Source organism: Salvelinus sp. IW2-2015, unplaced genomic scaffold (assembly GCF_002910315.2).
Source record: "Salvelinus sp. IW2-2015 unplaced genomic scaffold, ASM291031v2 Un_scaffold2343, whole genome shotgun sequence".
Classification (NCBI taxonomy): Eukaryota; Metazoa; Chordata; class Actinopteri; order Salmoniformes; family Salmonidae; genus Salvelinus; species Salvelinus sp. IW2-2015.
This window is the reverse complement of record NW_019943668.1, coordinates 11492-27404: the sequence shown is the minus strand read 5'-3', so window position 1 is coordinate 27404 and position 15913 is coordinate 11492. Positions and strand designations below refer to the sequence as shown.

The 15913-nt window shown below is 44.2% G+C and overlaps 2 long non-coding RNA genes and 1 pseudogene across 2 annotated transcripts in view; 2 read left to right on the top strand and 1 right to left on the bottom strand.

Moving 5' to 3' along the window:
* The window catches only part of LOC139025184 (uncharacterized), a 5811-nt gene extending 2024 nt beyond the window's left edge, over window positions 1-3787 (top strand). The window contains exon 2 of the long non-coding RNA XR_011476640.1: window positions 3313-3787. This is a non-coding gene — a long non-coding RNA (uncharacterized lncRNA). The remainder of the gene's footprint in view (window positions 1-3312) is intronic.
* The window catches only part of LOC139025185 (uncharacterized), a 5346-nt gene extending 1125 nt beyond the window's left edge, over window positions 1-4221 (bottom strand). Inside the window, exons 1-3 of the long non-coding RNA XR_011476641.1 lie at window positions 4112-4221; window positions 3977-4064; window positions 3843-3930 (exon numbers count right to left, since the gene is read on the bottom strand). This is a non-coding gene — a long non-coding RNA (uncharacterized lncRNA). The remainder of the gene's footprint in view (window positions 1-3842; window positions 3931-3976; window positions 4065-4111) is intronic.
* LOC112073717 (BTB/POZ domain-containing protein KCTD12-like) lies at window positions 2238-3586 on the top strand (annotated as a pseudogene).
* Window positions 4222-15913: the final 11692 nt, after the last annotated feature.

Genomic DNA, 15913 nt, shown 5'->3' with positions numbered 1-15913 from the left:
TGTAGGCGTTCTTTATCGATTGACAACCACTGTTGTCTTGGAGGGTCTCTATCTATTGAGAACCACTGTTGTCTTGGAGGGACTCTATCTATTGACAACCACTGTTTCTTGGAGGGTCTCTATCTATTGAGAGCCACTGTTGTCTTGGGAGGTCTCTATCTATTGAGACACTGTTGTCTTGGAGGGTCTCTATCATTTGAGAGCCACTGTTGTCTTGGAGGGTCTCTTATCGATTGACAACCACTGTTGTCTTGGAGGTCTCTATCGAATGAGAGCCACTGTTGTCTTGTAGGGTCTCTATCGATTGACAACCACTGTTGTCTTGGAGGTCTCTATCATTGAGAGCACTGTTGTCTTGGAGGGTCTCTATCTATTGACAACCACTGTGTCTTGGAGGGTCTCTATCTTATGAGAACCACTGTTGGTCTTGGAGGGGTTCTCTATCTATTGAGAGCCACTGTTGTCTGGAGGGTCTCTATCTATTGACAACCACTGTTGTCATGGAGGGTCTCTATCTATTGAGAGCCACTGTTGTCTTGGAGGGTCTCTATCTATTGAGAACCACTGTTGTCTTGGAGGGTCTCTATCTATTGAGAGCCACTGTTGTCTTGGAGGGTCTCTATCTATTGACAACCACTGTTGTCATGGAGGGTCTCTATCTATTGAGAGCCACTGTTGTCTTGGAGGGTCTCTATCTATTGACAACACTGTTGTCTTGGAGGGTCTCATCTATGAGAACACTGTTGTCTTGAGGTCTCTATCTATTGACAACCACTGTTGTCTTGGAGGGACTCTATCTATTGAGAACCACTGTCGACTAGGAGGGTTCCTATCTATTGAGAACCAATGTGTCATGGAGGGTCTCTATCCATTGAGAACCACTGTTGTCTTGTAGGGTCTCTATCTATTGAGAACCACTGTTGTCTTGAGGGCTCTATCTATTGAGAACCACTGTTGTCTTGGAGGTCTCTATCTATTGAGAACCACTGTTGTCTTGGAGGTCTCTATCTATTGATAGCCATTGTTGTCTTGGAGGGGTCTCTATCTATTGAGAACCACTGTTGTCTTGGAGGGTCTCTATCTATTGAGAGCCACTGTTGTCTTGGAGGGTCTCTATCTATAGAGAACCACTGTTGTCTTGGAGGTCTCTATCATTGAGAACCACTGTTGTCTTGGAGGGCTCTCTATCTATTGAGAACCACTGTTGTCTTGGAGGGTCTCTATCTATTGAGAACCACTGTTGTCTTGGAGGTCTCTATCTAATGACAACCACTGTTGTCTTGGAGGGTCTCCATCACTTAGTTTATACAGGCAGCCCAATTCTGACCCTTTTCCAATTATTGGCAAAAGATCTGATCAGATTGGTCAAAAATAACAATTAGTGGGAAAATATGAGAATTGTGCTTCCTGTGTAAACGTGGCCTTATATGTACTCCTCATCGCCACTAGATGTCGGTCTCTTCCTGTCTTGACCAGAGGTGGAAAAAGTATTCAATTATCATACTTGAGCAAAAGTAAAGATAATTAATAGAAAATTACTCAAGTAAAAGTGAAAGTCACCCAGTGAAAACTAACTGAGTAAAAGTCTAAAAGTAGTTGGTTTTAAATATACTTAAATATCAAAAGTAAATGTAATTGCTAAAATATACTTCAGTATCAAAAGTAAAAGTGTAAATAACTCCACATTCTTTATATTAAGCAAACCTAGATGGCACCATTTTCTTTTTTTAAGGATATCCAGGGGTCTCACTCCAACACTCATTTACAAAAGAAAACATTGTGTTTTAGTGAGTCCGTCAGATCAGAGGCGTAGGGGACGACTCTTGAGAAGTGTGTGAATTGGACAATTGTCCAGTCCTGCTAAGCATTTGAAATGTAACGAGTACTTTTGGGTGTCAAGGAAAATGTACGGAGTAAAAATAGTACATTATTTTCTTTAGAAATATAGTTAAGTAAAAGTAAAAGTTGTCAAAAATATAAAAAAATAAAGTACAGATACCCCAAAACAACTACTTACAGTAAGTAGTACTTTAAAGTATTTTTACTTAATACTTCACACCTCCGGTCTGAGTAGTTTTATAGCTTTACTTCCAATAAAAGAGAAGTCTTCCATACTGACTGAGGGAAGTCCACAAACTCGTCCGTGAAGAGTTAACTTTTCAGCAATATTCTGCTGCCTCCCCAGTCCGTCTCCTCCTTCTCTCTCCTCCCACACACTCCAGCCATATAAACAAAACCGTTACATTTGTACCGTTGTTATTTTTTGTCCGTTTCCTGGATTCTCCAAGTCCGTTGGAGTTCTACCCAGGCGCGCGACGGAGAGAGAGATGGCACACAGTGAGAACCAACAGTCGTCCTTTCTGATTTAATAGAATTAAACGTCGGCGGCAATGTATGTAACTCGACATGCAACTTTAGTCTCCGTCCCAAACTCTCTCCTGTGGACTATGTTCATACAGAAGAGCCCTACAGAAATACCGAAAGACAGAAAAGGACGCTACTTCTTTGACCGGGACGGATTTCTGTTCAGGTATATTCTGGATTATCTGCGGGAAAGGGACATCGTTCTACCGGACTTCTTTAAGAGAGCGGGGTCGGTTACAGAAGGAGGCAGAGTTTCTCCAGCTGCACGAGCTCTCACAGCGCCTCAGACCCGCAGTGAGTAAAGACAACTCTCTCGGGGGACGAGCTGGGCGCCCACGGGGACCGGAAGAGGCTTCGCTCGCGTTGCGCTCTGGTAGAAGCAGCATCACCACGACCGCGGTGAGCAGCCCGACTCCGAGCCTTCGCTCCCCGTTCCAGAAGTTTGGCTTATTACCATTGGTTACCGGGGCTCCTACACCATCGGGAGGATATTCAAACGGACGCCAAGTTCAGGCGAGTGGCTAGAATAACGGTTTGCGCAAAGACGTCCCTGGCCAAAGAAGTTTTCGAGAGACTCTGAACGAGAGCAGAGACCCGGACAAACCACCTGAGAGGTACACCTCCCGGTACTATCTAAAGTATAACTTTCTCGAGCAGGCGTTCGACAGGCTCGCGGAGGTCGGGTTCCGCATGGTGGCTTGCAGCTCCACGGGCACGTGCGCGTACGCGAGCAGCGACCCGAACGAGGACAAAATCTGGACCAGCTACACGGAATACGTGTTCTCCCGGGACTGACCAACCCGTTACCGGCCGTTAGGTAGCTTTACCTGAGGGTACTGGGACAGTGACGTCGCGTGACGCTCCCTGTACGGTAGAGAGACTACCTGGAGAAATGCGACAACTCCCCCTATCTTCTTATATGTCCGTCTGATTGGGGGAAGGTTAAAGGTTACTGAGGATTATTCTGAAAGTATGGACATATTGGTTGTTGTTTTGCCTGTATAAGTCTAATGGAGGTATGTTTCATGTTGCAGACCAGTCTATATATACAGTTATATGACTGTTGTGACAGGAGAAGATGTTCTCAATGTTTTTCTACTAACATGCCAACACACACACACACCACACACACCACACAACCACACACACACACCACACACAAACCACACAAACACACAAACATTTACACACCACACAAACATTAACACACACACCACACAAACATTTACACACACCACACACACAAACATTAACACACACACCACACAAAACATTACACCACACACACCACACAAACATTTACACACACAAACACAAACATTTACACACCACACAAAACATTAACACACACCACACACACAAAATAACACACCACACCACACAAACATTTACACACACCACAAAACATTACACACACCACACATGTTCACAGAAGAAGCACAAGGCAAGGCGTGTGATGGTTGACAGGCTGTTTGAACCTAACTCTCTCCTGGCTTTGTCTCGGTTTGACAGGCTGTTGAACCGAACTCTCTCCTGGCTTTGTCTCGGTTTGACAGGCTGTTGAACCTAACTCTCTCCTGGCTTGTGCTTGGTTTTGACAGGCTGTTTGAACCGAACTCTCTCCTGGCTTTGTCTCGGTTTGACAGGCTGTTGAACTAACTCTCTGCCTGGCTTTGTCTTGGTTTGACAGGCTGTTGAACCTGAACTTCTCTCCTGGCTTTGTCTTCGGTTTGACAGGCTGTTGAACCTAACTCTCTCCTGGCTTTGTCTTTGGTTTGACAGGCCTCTACTGGATAAGTTGCGTTATTTGTGTTTCAACATCTAAAGCTGTATTTTCAATTTTAAAATAAATCATATCAAAGTAATATTTGTATTTATGTGTTTGTGTGAATTTGTTTGTATCATGTCTAGAACAGACCAAAAATCTGGGCTAAAGATTATGATGACATAATCATTCTAGGATTTAATCGAGCAGCCGAGAGATATTTTTCAGCAGGGGAAAAGGAGCCGTATTCCCAACACTCTGCGGTCACTATGAAAGTATACATTGTTTCACACCCTTGTTAATCTCTTGTGGACAGACTGACAAACTACATGAGATTTACTTCTGGGTAAACAGAGAATACACCCACGTAAATGTTTATTTATTGTTGGTGTCAAGCATTGAAAAGGATGGAATTCCTCTGACAGGAAAGTGTCTATGAATCACTCTGACAGGAAAGTTTAGAATTCCTCTGACAGGAAAGTGTTCTAGTCACTCTGACAGGAAAGTGTTCTATAGATCACTCTGACAGGAAATGTTCTATAGAATCCACTCTGACAGAAATGTTCTATAGAATCCATCTGCAGGAAAGTGTTCTAAGATCCACTCTGACAGCAAAGGTTCTATAGAATCCATTCTGAAGGAAAGTGTTCTTAGAATCCATCTGACAGAAGTGTCTTAGAATCCATTCTCAGGAAAGTGTTCTAGAGATTCCATTCTGACAGGAAAGTGTTCTAGAGATTCCATTCTGACAGGAAAGTTCTAGAATTCATTGACGAAAGTGTTCTAGAGATCATTCTGACAGGAAATTTCTAGAGATTCCATTCGGACAAGGGAAATGTTCTAAGATTCCATTGACAGGAAAGTGTTCTAGAGATTCCATTCTGACAGGAAAGTTCTAGAGATTCCATTCTGACAGGAAAGTGTTCTAGAGATTCCATTCTGACAGGAAAGTGTTCTAGAGATTCCATTCTGACAGGAAAATGTTCTAGAGATTCCATTCTGACAGGAAATGTTTCTAGAGATTCCATTCTGACAGGAAAGTGTTCTAGAGATTCCATTCTGACAGGAAAGTGTTCTAGAGATTCCATTCTGACAGGAAAGTGTTCTAGAGATTCCATTCTGACAGGAAAGTTAGAGATCCTCTGACAGGAAATGCTTATAAACTTCCTCTCACAGAGCTCAACAGCAACACTGTATGCAGTTAATGTCTGGCTCTGATAAGGTTCTTGATGTCTCACACACACAGCATATTGTTTACTGTGTGGTCTGTGGAAACAGATGTAGAGACACCACAGAAGGAAAGAGGAACAAGACTTTAACCCAAATGATGAAAACAATGGTCAATGCTTCTCTATAGCTCTACGTTTTATTTACATGTGGGTGTGTCAATCCTGCAGATACAGGCTTCATTTAGACATGTTGTATCACGTTTCCTCCCCCGCCGTTCTCAGTTTACATGTTCATACAAACAAGCCCACATTTGTTGTTCTATCCTTGTTGGGACCAAACAATTGAATCCCATTCAAATCCTATTTCCCCTAAACCTAACCCTAACCCTAACCCTAATTCTAATTTAACCAATACCTAACTCTAACCTTAACCTCAAATCTAACCCTAATTCTAACTCTGATTCTAACCCTTACCTAATAAACCTAACCTCAAATCTAACCCTAATTCTAATTTAACCATTACCCTAACTCTAACCTTAACCTCAAATCTAACCCTAAATTAATTCTATTCTAACCCTACCTCTAACCTAACCTCAAATCTAACCCTAATTCTAACCCAACCAACATCTAACCCTAAATCTAATCCTAACCCTTAACCTACTCTAACCTCAATCTAACCCTAATTCTAACTCTAACCTTAACTCAATCTAACCTAATACAATTTCTAACCCTATTACCAATCTAACCTAACCTCAATCTAACCCTACTCTTAACCTAACCCAAATCTAACCCTAATTCTAACCCTAGATTAACCATTAACCTAACCTCAAATCTAACCCTACCTCTAACCTTAACCTCAAATCTGGCGAAATGTCCCCACATTGTCCTTATTAGACTGTCCTTTTGAGGGACTGCTGGTCCAGGATAGTAAAACCAAAAAACAACAAATATCACAGAGCTGCTTTGAATCCATTTCCCTGTCTAGAGTCAGCTGATGTCGCCCATTAACCATCTGTACAGGACCATCTACAATCTTTCCTGTCTAGAGTCAGCTGATGTCCCCATAACATACTGTACAGGAATCCATTTCCTGTCTAGAGTCAGCTGATGATCTCTGCTCTCAGGAAAGTGTTCTAAACTTCCTCTCACAGAGCTCAACAGCAACACTGTATGCAGTTAATGTCTGCCTCTGATAAGGTTTCTGATGTCTCACACACACAGCATATTGTTTACTGTGTGGTCTGTGGAAACAGATGTAGAGACACCACAGAAGGAAAGAGGAACAAGACTTTAACCCAAATMATGAAAGACAATGGTCAATGCTTCTCTATAGCTCTACGTTMTATTTACATGTGGGTTGTGTCAATCCTGCAGATACAGGCTTCATTTAGACATGTTGTATCACGTTTCCTCCCCCAGCCGTTCTCAGTTTACATGTTCATACAAACAAGCACACATTTGTTGTTCTATCCTTGTTGGGACCAAACAATTGAATCCCATTCAAATCCTATTTCCCCTAAACCTAACCAACTCTAACCTTAACCTCAATTCTAACCCTAATTCTAACCCTAACCCTTAACCTAACTCTAACCTTAACCTCAATTCTAACCCTAATTCTAACCCTAACCCTTAACCTAACTCTAACCTAACCTCAAATCTAACCCTAATTCTAACCATTACCTCAAATCTAACCCTAACTCTAATTCTAACCCTAACCCTTAACCTAACTCTAACCTCAAATCTAACTCTAATTCTAATTCTAACCCTAACCCTTAACCTAACTCTAACCTAACCTCAAATCTAACCCCAATTCTAACCCTAAACCTAACCTCAAATCTAATTCTGACCCTTAACCTAACCTCAAATCTAACCATAACTCTAATTCTAACCCTAACTCTAACCTTAACCTCAAATCTAACCCTAATGAATTCTGATTCTAACCCTACCTCTAACCTAACCTCAAATCTAACCCTAATTCTAACCCTAACCTAAATCTAACCTAACCTCAAATCTAACCCTAACTCTAATTCTAACCCTTAACCTAACCTCAAATCTAACTCTAATTCTAACCCTAACCTAAATCTAACCTAACCTCAAATCTAACCCTAATTCTAATTCTAACCCTAACCTAACTCTAACCTAATCTCAAATCTAACCCTAACTCTAACTCTAACCTCAAATCTAACCTTAACCCTAATTCTAACCCTAGATGTAATCATAAACCTAACTCCTAAGGCTAAAATAGCCTTTTTCCTTTTGGGGACCGGCGAAATGTCCCCACATTGTCCTTATTAGACTGTCCTTTTGAGGACTGCTGGTCCAGGATAGTAAAACCAAAAACACACAAATATCACAGAGCTGCTTTGAATCCATTTCCCTGTCTAGAGTCAGCTGATGTCCCCATCTAGACAGGGAAATGGATTCAAAGCAGCTCTGTGATATTTGTGTGTTTTTGGTTTTACTATCCTGACCAGCATTTCTACAGGAATCCATTTCCCTGTCTAGAGTCAGCTGATGTCCCATCAACCATCTGTACAGGAATCCATTTCCCCGTATAGTCAGCTGATGTCCCATCAACATCTGTACAGGAATCCATTTCCCTGTCTAGAGTCAGCTGATGTCCCCATCAACCATCTGTACAGGAATCCATTTCCCTGTCTAGAGTCAGCTGATGTCCCCATTAACCATCTGTACAGGAATCCATTTCCCTGTCTAGAGTCAGCTGATGTCCCATTAACCATCTGTACAGGAATCCATTTCCCTGTCTAGAGTCAGCGGATGCCCCATCAACCATCTGTAAGGAATCCATTTCCCTGTCTAGAGTCAGCGGATGCCCCATCAACCATCTGTACAGGAGTCCATTTCCCTGTCTAGAGTCAGCTGATTCCCCATTAACCATCTGTACAGGAATCAATTTCCGTCTAGAGTCAGCTGATGTCCCCATTAACCATCTGTACAGGAATCCATTTCCCTGTCTAGTCAGCTGATGTCCCATCAGCCATCTGTACAGGAATCCATTTCCCTGTCTAGAGACAGCGGATGCCCCATAACCATCTGTATAGGAATCCATTTCCCTGTCTAGAGTCAGCGGATGCCCCATCAACCATCTGTACAGGAGTCCATTTCCCTGTCTAGGATCAGCTGATGTCCCCATTAACCATCTGTACAGGAATCAATTTCCCTGTCTAGAGTCAGCTGATGTCCCCATTAACCATCTGTACAGGAATCCATTTCCCTGTCTAGTCAGCTGATGTCCCATCAGCCATCTGTACAGGAATCCATTTCCCTGTCTAGAGTCAGCTGATGTCCCCATCAACCGTCTGTACAGGAACAGGAAACTGTTTTTCCTTTCTTCCTCTTTGGTGTCTGGTGAACACAGGAAGAGCTGTTGTCAGCTTCTCTCCCTGGTGGATAAAAGGAGAGGGACAGGCTGTCTCCCAAGTGGCTCCCTATTCCCTATGTAGTGCACTACTTTGGACCAGGCCCACAGAGTAGTGCACTACTTTTGACCAGGCCCACAGGTAGTGCACTACTTTAGACAGGGCCCACAGGGTAGTGCACTACTTTAGACCAATGCCACAGGGTAGTGCACTACTTTTGACCAGGGCCAGACCCAGAATCTTTCAACTCATCATCCGTCAGCGAAACTCCAAACCGTGTTAGTTTCACATCATGGAAACAGAAGAATGAAAATGAACTTTTACTTTGACTTAATGCTCTTGAAGCTGCGATTAGTCACAGATGTAATGTTCCCAGAGATGGATAACACGAAAACCATATGTGGAAGTCTTAGCAGTGCTGAGCTGGGATCAGGTCCTCCCTGTCCATGTCCATCTGATACAGTGTGATCTAAAGGGCAACTGTATCTCAGATCAGCAGTCCCAACAAGACAAGGATGAATACAGGCCCAGATGGTCTAACAGCCCCTAGCCAGCCACAACCACTCCACATTCCTCCTCTGCCTGTATCACAAGTAAACACGGAGACTGTTAAACACACACACACACGAGGGTTATAGACAACCACTTCTGTGAAAAGACAACGTTGAGTACACATACACACAGTAGCACCAGTCTGGTAACAGGAACCAGGACATACTCATACATCAGTGGGCAGCACCAGAGTACAATACACGTTGTGGCTTTAAGTCTATGGTGAACCCAAATTTGTCTTGTGTGTGGGTATCACCTAGACGTCTATTTGGTAGTCTGTGGCACTGGCTAATATCCTGAAACAACAGATATAAATGAATGGGGCAGAAGCCTGACCAGTCAAGAAGGTGAAGCTGAGTTATCTGGGATGGAACGGACACTGTTCAGTCAGACCAGTCTAGAGGTGAAGCTGAAGCCTGGGTTGAGGTAGTCGACCAGTCTAGAAGGTGAGCGAGAGCCTGGGTTGAGGTTAGTCAGACATGTCTAGAAGGTGAAGCTGAGCCTGGGTTGAGGTTAGTCAGACCAGTCTAGAGGGTGAAGCTGAAGCCTGGGGTTGAGGTTAGTCAGACCAGTCTAGAAGGTGAAGCTGAAGCGGGTTAGGTAGTAGTCAGACCAGTCTAGAAAGTGAAGCTGAAGGCCTGGGTTGCAGGTTAGTCAGACCAGTCTAGAAGGTGAAGCTGAAGCCTGGGGTTGAGGTCAGTCAGACACAGTCTAGAAGTGAAGCTGAAGCTTGGGGTTGAGTTAGTCAGACCAGTCTAGAGGTGAAGCTGAAGCCTGGGGTTGAGTGAGTCAGACCAGTCTAGAAGTGAAGCTGAAGCCTGGGGTTGAGGTTAGTCAGACCAGTCTAGAAGTGAAGCTGAACCTGGTTGAGGTTAGGTCAGACCAGTCTAGAAGTGAAGCTGAAGCCTGGGTTAGGGTAGTCAGACCAGTCTAGAAGGTGAAGCTGAAGCCTGGGGTTGAGGTTAGTCAGACCAGTCTAGAGGGTAAGCTGAAGCCTGGGGTTGAGGTTAGTCAGACCAGTCTAAGAGGTGAAGCTGAAGCCTGGGGTTGAGGTTAGTCAGACCAGTCTAGAAGGTGAGCTGAAGCCTGGGGTTAGGAGTTCAGACCAGTCTAGAAGGTGAAGCTGAAGCCTGGGGTTGAGGTTAGTCAGAGACCAGTCTAGAGAGAGGGAGCTGAAGCCTTCCGGTGCGGGTTGAGGTTAGTTCAGGACCAGTCTAGAAGGAGACGATGCTGAAAGCCGCGCCAGCAACAGAATAAGCAGGATCTAGTCAGTGCTGTGTACGAAGTCCCCTGTCCGGAGCGAAAGGCCTGACCGATCAACTAGTCTTAGTGTCACTACCCGCTGTTAGCGGACAAGTCCTGTAGTTTTGTTAAAATGAGTTGTCACAAAATACATAGGACTAGGGTGTACGCCATGGATCCGATGGTAGCCCTCTCACAAAGACCAGCCAAAATCGTAAATGTCCTCTGGGTAATCTATATTCCTTCATGTTTTTTATATTCTATGTTAGCACATCCTACTGGGGAATCTATATCCCTTCCTTTCATGTAGCACAGTCCTCTGAGGTAATCTTCTAGTATTCCACTATGCGTGAAGCTGAAGCTGTCTGTTCTTGACTCAGTAGCACGTAGTCAGCTCTAGAGCCAGGTCTTAGAAGGTAAAGATTGAAGTATATCTGTCCCTCATTGATTGAATTGAGCTACACTCCTCTTGCGCGTAATCTATGATTCCCTTCGTTCATGAGTACAGTCACGACCAGAGTCTGATCCTCTGCGCGTATCTATATTCCCTTCCACGTCGTTCAATGTAGCACGATCAATCTGGCGTTAAGTCTTTATTATGTCCCATGTTCGGACCGGGCCTTTCAAAGTATTTCATTTAGGGCCTACACACGAAGTCCTCTGGTTAAAACTAGTATGTGCTACTTCGGATTTAGCACGAGTGCACTCTGTCAGTGTTAGATCTAGAATTCACGCTGTCTTACCTAGACTTCTATCTTTGGTCAAGCACACAGCCGATCCTCTAGTCTACATGTCCTATATTGTCCACATTTAGCTATCATTGGTAGCTCTCACAGTCGCTCCATCAGGTGAATCGTCAGTGAGTGTATTCCTATGACTGTCGATGTAGCACAGTTCTCGATCTCTTAACAGTAAATCTTCAAATTATTCTCACATTTGTAATAGTATCATGGGTAGAGTAAACAGGCCTCGGGTAATCTATATCCCTTCTCTCGTAGCACAGTCGCTCTGGGTAATCTATATTCCTTCCTGTTCATGAGAGGTTACCATTCCTCTTGTCGTCAAGTCCTCACTCCATTGCCACTTCTGTTACATGATTATCGGTCGACAAGTCACTGGTTCCATACTACTAGTGATGTGACCCATTCCTGGTAACACCTGCTAGCACAGATCACTATCTGAGCGAGTGAAGTCAAGTATATTGACCTCGTATAACATTGCGCACTAGTACATACAGGATAACGATTTTATTCTCTACTCAATCACCTAGAACTGAGTCCGTCTGGGTATACATAATTCATTATCCCTTCTATTCGATAGCAACATCCTCTGAGCAGTAAATCCCTATCTAATCGTTAAGCTGCACAGAATCTCGTGGGTATGATCAGCATTCCTACTCCTCATTGCTCATTAAGTAGCTAGAGCGAGTCCTCTGAATCGTATCACCATCCACTTCTATCATGTAGGCAACAGTCCTACTGGGATATACAGATTAACCCCTCATTCCACTTCTATCAGTGATACCAGTCCTCTGGGTGAATACTAATCTCCTTCATGTAGGCCACGTACATCCGCGTGATGTTGAAATAATCTATAAATCCCTTCATGTGTAGAGTCCCTCGTAAGGTAAACTATTAGATTCCCTTCATTACCCAAGATGACTTCCATGTGAACATCGCCCGTACCCTCATTGAGACAGAAGATTAAATAGATCTTATTATCCCCTTCTGGATTCAGGACCCTGGTGCTACATGATCAGAGGGAATAAGATTACCCAAGATAACACTGATTGCCTACCTATGACACCAGTAAAATGCAAGATAGAATTATTATCCAGACACTTCCTGTTATTCTACAATTGAGTATGAGCAGACAGACATACAGAGATAAACTTAAACGAGCGTCACCCTGCCCGGACACGGGCGCAGAACCAAGAACCCTCTGCACACATCACAACAGTCCCTCACGAGCCATGAACCATGGTCAGTTACCCATCGCTCCACAAAAGCCGCGGCCCTTGCAAGGGAGCAAGGGGGAAAATACAAACCTACAGATATTTCAGGCTAATCAGAGCAAGTGCGCGTAAGCCTGAAAGTGTCTAAACGGACCCTAACTAGTCTAGCCTCAACATTTCACATCACGTTACACTCTACCCCCTTTCAACCCTCCTCCTTCCGCAGGCAACCAGTGATCCGAAGCGTCAACAGCATCAATGTAAAAACAGTATAACTTTAGCACGTCCACCTCAAGCCCCGACACCGGCTAACCAGGGACCTTGCTGCAACACATACTAAACAACAGTTCACCTCAAAGCGTCGTTTACCCATCGCTCCACAAAAAGCCGCGGCCTTGCAGAGCAGAGCAACAAACTACTTCTAGGTTCAAGAGCAAGTGACGTAACTGAGTGACTACGGTCTACTAAGGCCGCTCGGTACCCGCTCTAACTACGCTAGCCATCACATCCGTTACACTCACCCACTCGCTTTCAACCGCTCCTTTATTCCGCAGCTACGAACACAGTGATCCGAGGTAATAGATTAGCCAGAGGACGCTTCTAACAGCACGGAATTAAACTAGTATAAGCAATTTATGAGCGTCCCATCGACCCCGACTATGAGCCGAGCGAGACCAGAGGACCCTCTCGTCCACACGTCCACACAATCGAAGTAGCGCAGCGCGACAGAAATCTAGTCTTACCTTACCCGCAGATCGACTCACAATAGTGCCTAACGGACCCTTGCAACAGGCAAGAGAATATAAACCATCTACCACAGATGAATTCGTGTGAGAACGCAGAGTGACGTATCGTTGATCTATGAGCTACGCTGACTGACTATCAGCGGGTACGCCCTAACTAGCTAGGCTCCATTCACAATCCGTATGCAGCTACACAGTCCTTCAATCAGTAAACGCTGCACTTGCTCCTTGAAACCAATATGTTAAGGTGGTTCCTCTCTATATTCCTTTGTTCAGTCTTAGGAGTACACCAGTCGTACCTGGGTAACCTATATTCCGACCTAGTCTATTAGACTGTAGCACCAACGCTGCTGTGTGAATCTATTTCCCTTCTCATGATGAGCACAGTTCCTCTGGGTAATCTATATTCCTTCTTATTCAGTAGCACAGTCTCTACGGTAATCAATCATTCCTCTTCATGTAGCACAGTCTCTGTGTAACATCTGATATTCCCTTCTACATGTAGCCACAGTCCGTCTGGGTAATCTATATTCTCTTCTATTCATTAGCCACAGTCCGTCGGTAATCTATATTCCCTTCTATTCATGTAGCACAGTCTTCGGGTAATCGTATTCCCTTCTTATTCATGTAGCACAGTCCTCTGGGTAATCTATATTCCCTTCTGATCATGTAGCACAGTCCTCTGGGTAATCTATATTCCCTTCTGTTCATGTAGCACAGTCCTCTGGGTAATCTATATTCGCTTATATTCATGTAGCACAGTCTTCTGGGTAATCTGTATTCCTTCTGTTCATGTAGTACAGAGCAGAGGATGTTGCTCAACATAGACAGTCAGTGAGAGATGTCCTGTATTAGTGCTGGAGAGAGTTTCACACAGTAAATACAGGAAAATAGAATTTTTTTAGGAATTCTACATCTCTTGAATAGAAATATCCTCAGGGACATTGTGATTACAAGGAATTTTCCTCCAGTACATGGAAATGATGCACGGAAATATCACTGGGGAAACCTTGAGAACAAGGAATCCTCCTACATGGAAATGTCCTTGAGGTCCGACATTTTCAACCTCTCCCTGACCCAGTCTGTAATACCAACATGTTTCAAGCAGATCACCATGGTCCCTGTGCCCAAGAACGTCAAGGTAACCTGTCTAAATGACTCTCGCCCCGTAGCCCTTACATCTGTAGCCATGAAATACTTTGAAAGGCCGGTCCCATCAACAACATTATCCCTGGACTGGTACCTCAGACTCTGGTCTGACAGAACAGCGGCCATTCCATCACAGATAACTCAGCTTCACCTTCTAGACTGGTCTGACTACCCTCAACCCCAGGCTTCAGCTTCACCTTCTAGAKTGGTCTGACTAACCTCAACCCCAGGCTTCAGCTTCACCTTCTAGAATGGTCTGACTAACCTCAACCCCAGGCTTCAGCTTCACCAGGAACTGTACTGATCCGCGCTGTCAGGCGAAAGATGAATGGGGCCACTCGTACGGTGTGGAGAGGTGTGTCTCTTGAGTCGAAAACCTGGTGTCCTTCGCATCTTCAGCTCGCAACGGTGTGGATGGTCATTCGAAGGGATGAGAACTGGGGCCGCTCTGGCCCGGTCGGGGGGTTCTTTTACAGCATGCAATGCGGATAGCGGTCCATAACAAGCACGCTTCCTCTGGGCCCGGCGGCGTCCTGCAAGCGAAGGAGTGGCTTCGTGGGTCAAGAAGCGATTTTGGAAGGTTCTAGGACTGGGCCTACGCCCAGGGTTCTCCAGATCTCAACCGGCCTGGTTCTACGGGTGGCTACGGATATGTTTGGTGAGGGTAGCTTGAAAGTCGGCATGGGTGTCTGCCGGGGCCTGGGTCCTGCTTCGGCGTCGTCTCTCGTGCAGCGACACACCTGTCACTTGTTGCCTGTCTTGGCTAGACCGGATGTGATGATCTGCAATGGAGGATATTCGGGCGCTGGCGGCCAAAATAGGTGGTCTTTGTTTCTCCCTAGTACACAGCAACAGTGTTTGGTCGAAAATCCCCTTTTTGGTGCAAGCACTTACACCGAACTGACGTTTGACGCCTACCCTCCTCGCTTGTTCATCTATGCCATGCCAAGTAAAACGGGTATTATACAAAGTATTGAATAAAACTTTGTTATTGACCAAATACTTATTTTCCACCACTAATTTGCAAATAAATTCATTAAAAATCCTACAATGTGATTTTCTGATTTTTTTTCTCATTTTGTCTGTCATAGTTGAAGTGTACTATGATGAAAATTACAGGCCTCTCTCATCTTTTTAAGTGGGAGAACTTGCACAATTGGTGGCTGACTAAATACTTTTTTTGCCCACTGTATATACTGTACTCTATATATCTACTGCATCTTGCATCTTAACGTAATACATGTACCACTAGCCAACTTTAAAACTCATGCACTTATGTTAGCATACCTACAGGTACTCATCTCATATGTATAATACCCGTACTCTATACCATCTTACTCCATCTTGCCATGGCCGTTCTGTACCACCACTCATTCATATATCTTTATGTACACTATTCGTTATCCCTTTAACTTGTGTGGTGTGTTATAGGTAGTTAAGTTGTGGAATTGTTAGGTTAGATTACTTGTTGGTTTTACTGCATTGTTTCGGAACTCAGAAGCACAAGGCATTTCGCTACAGATCGCATTAAACATCTGCTAACCCATGTGTATGTGACTCATAAAATTTGATTTGATTTGATTTGAGGATGAATC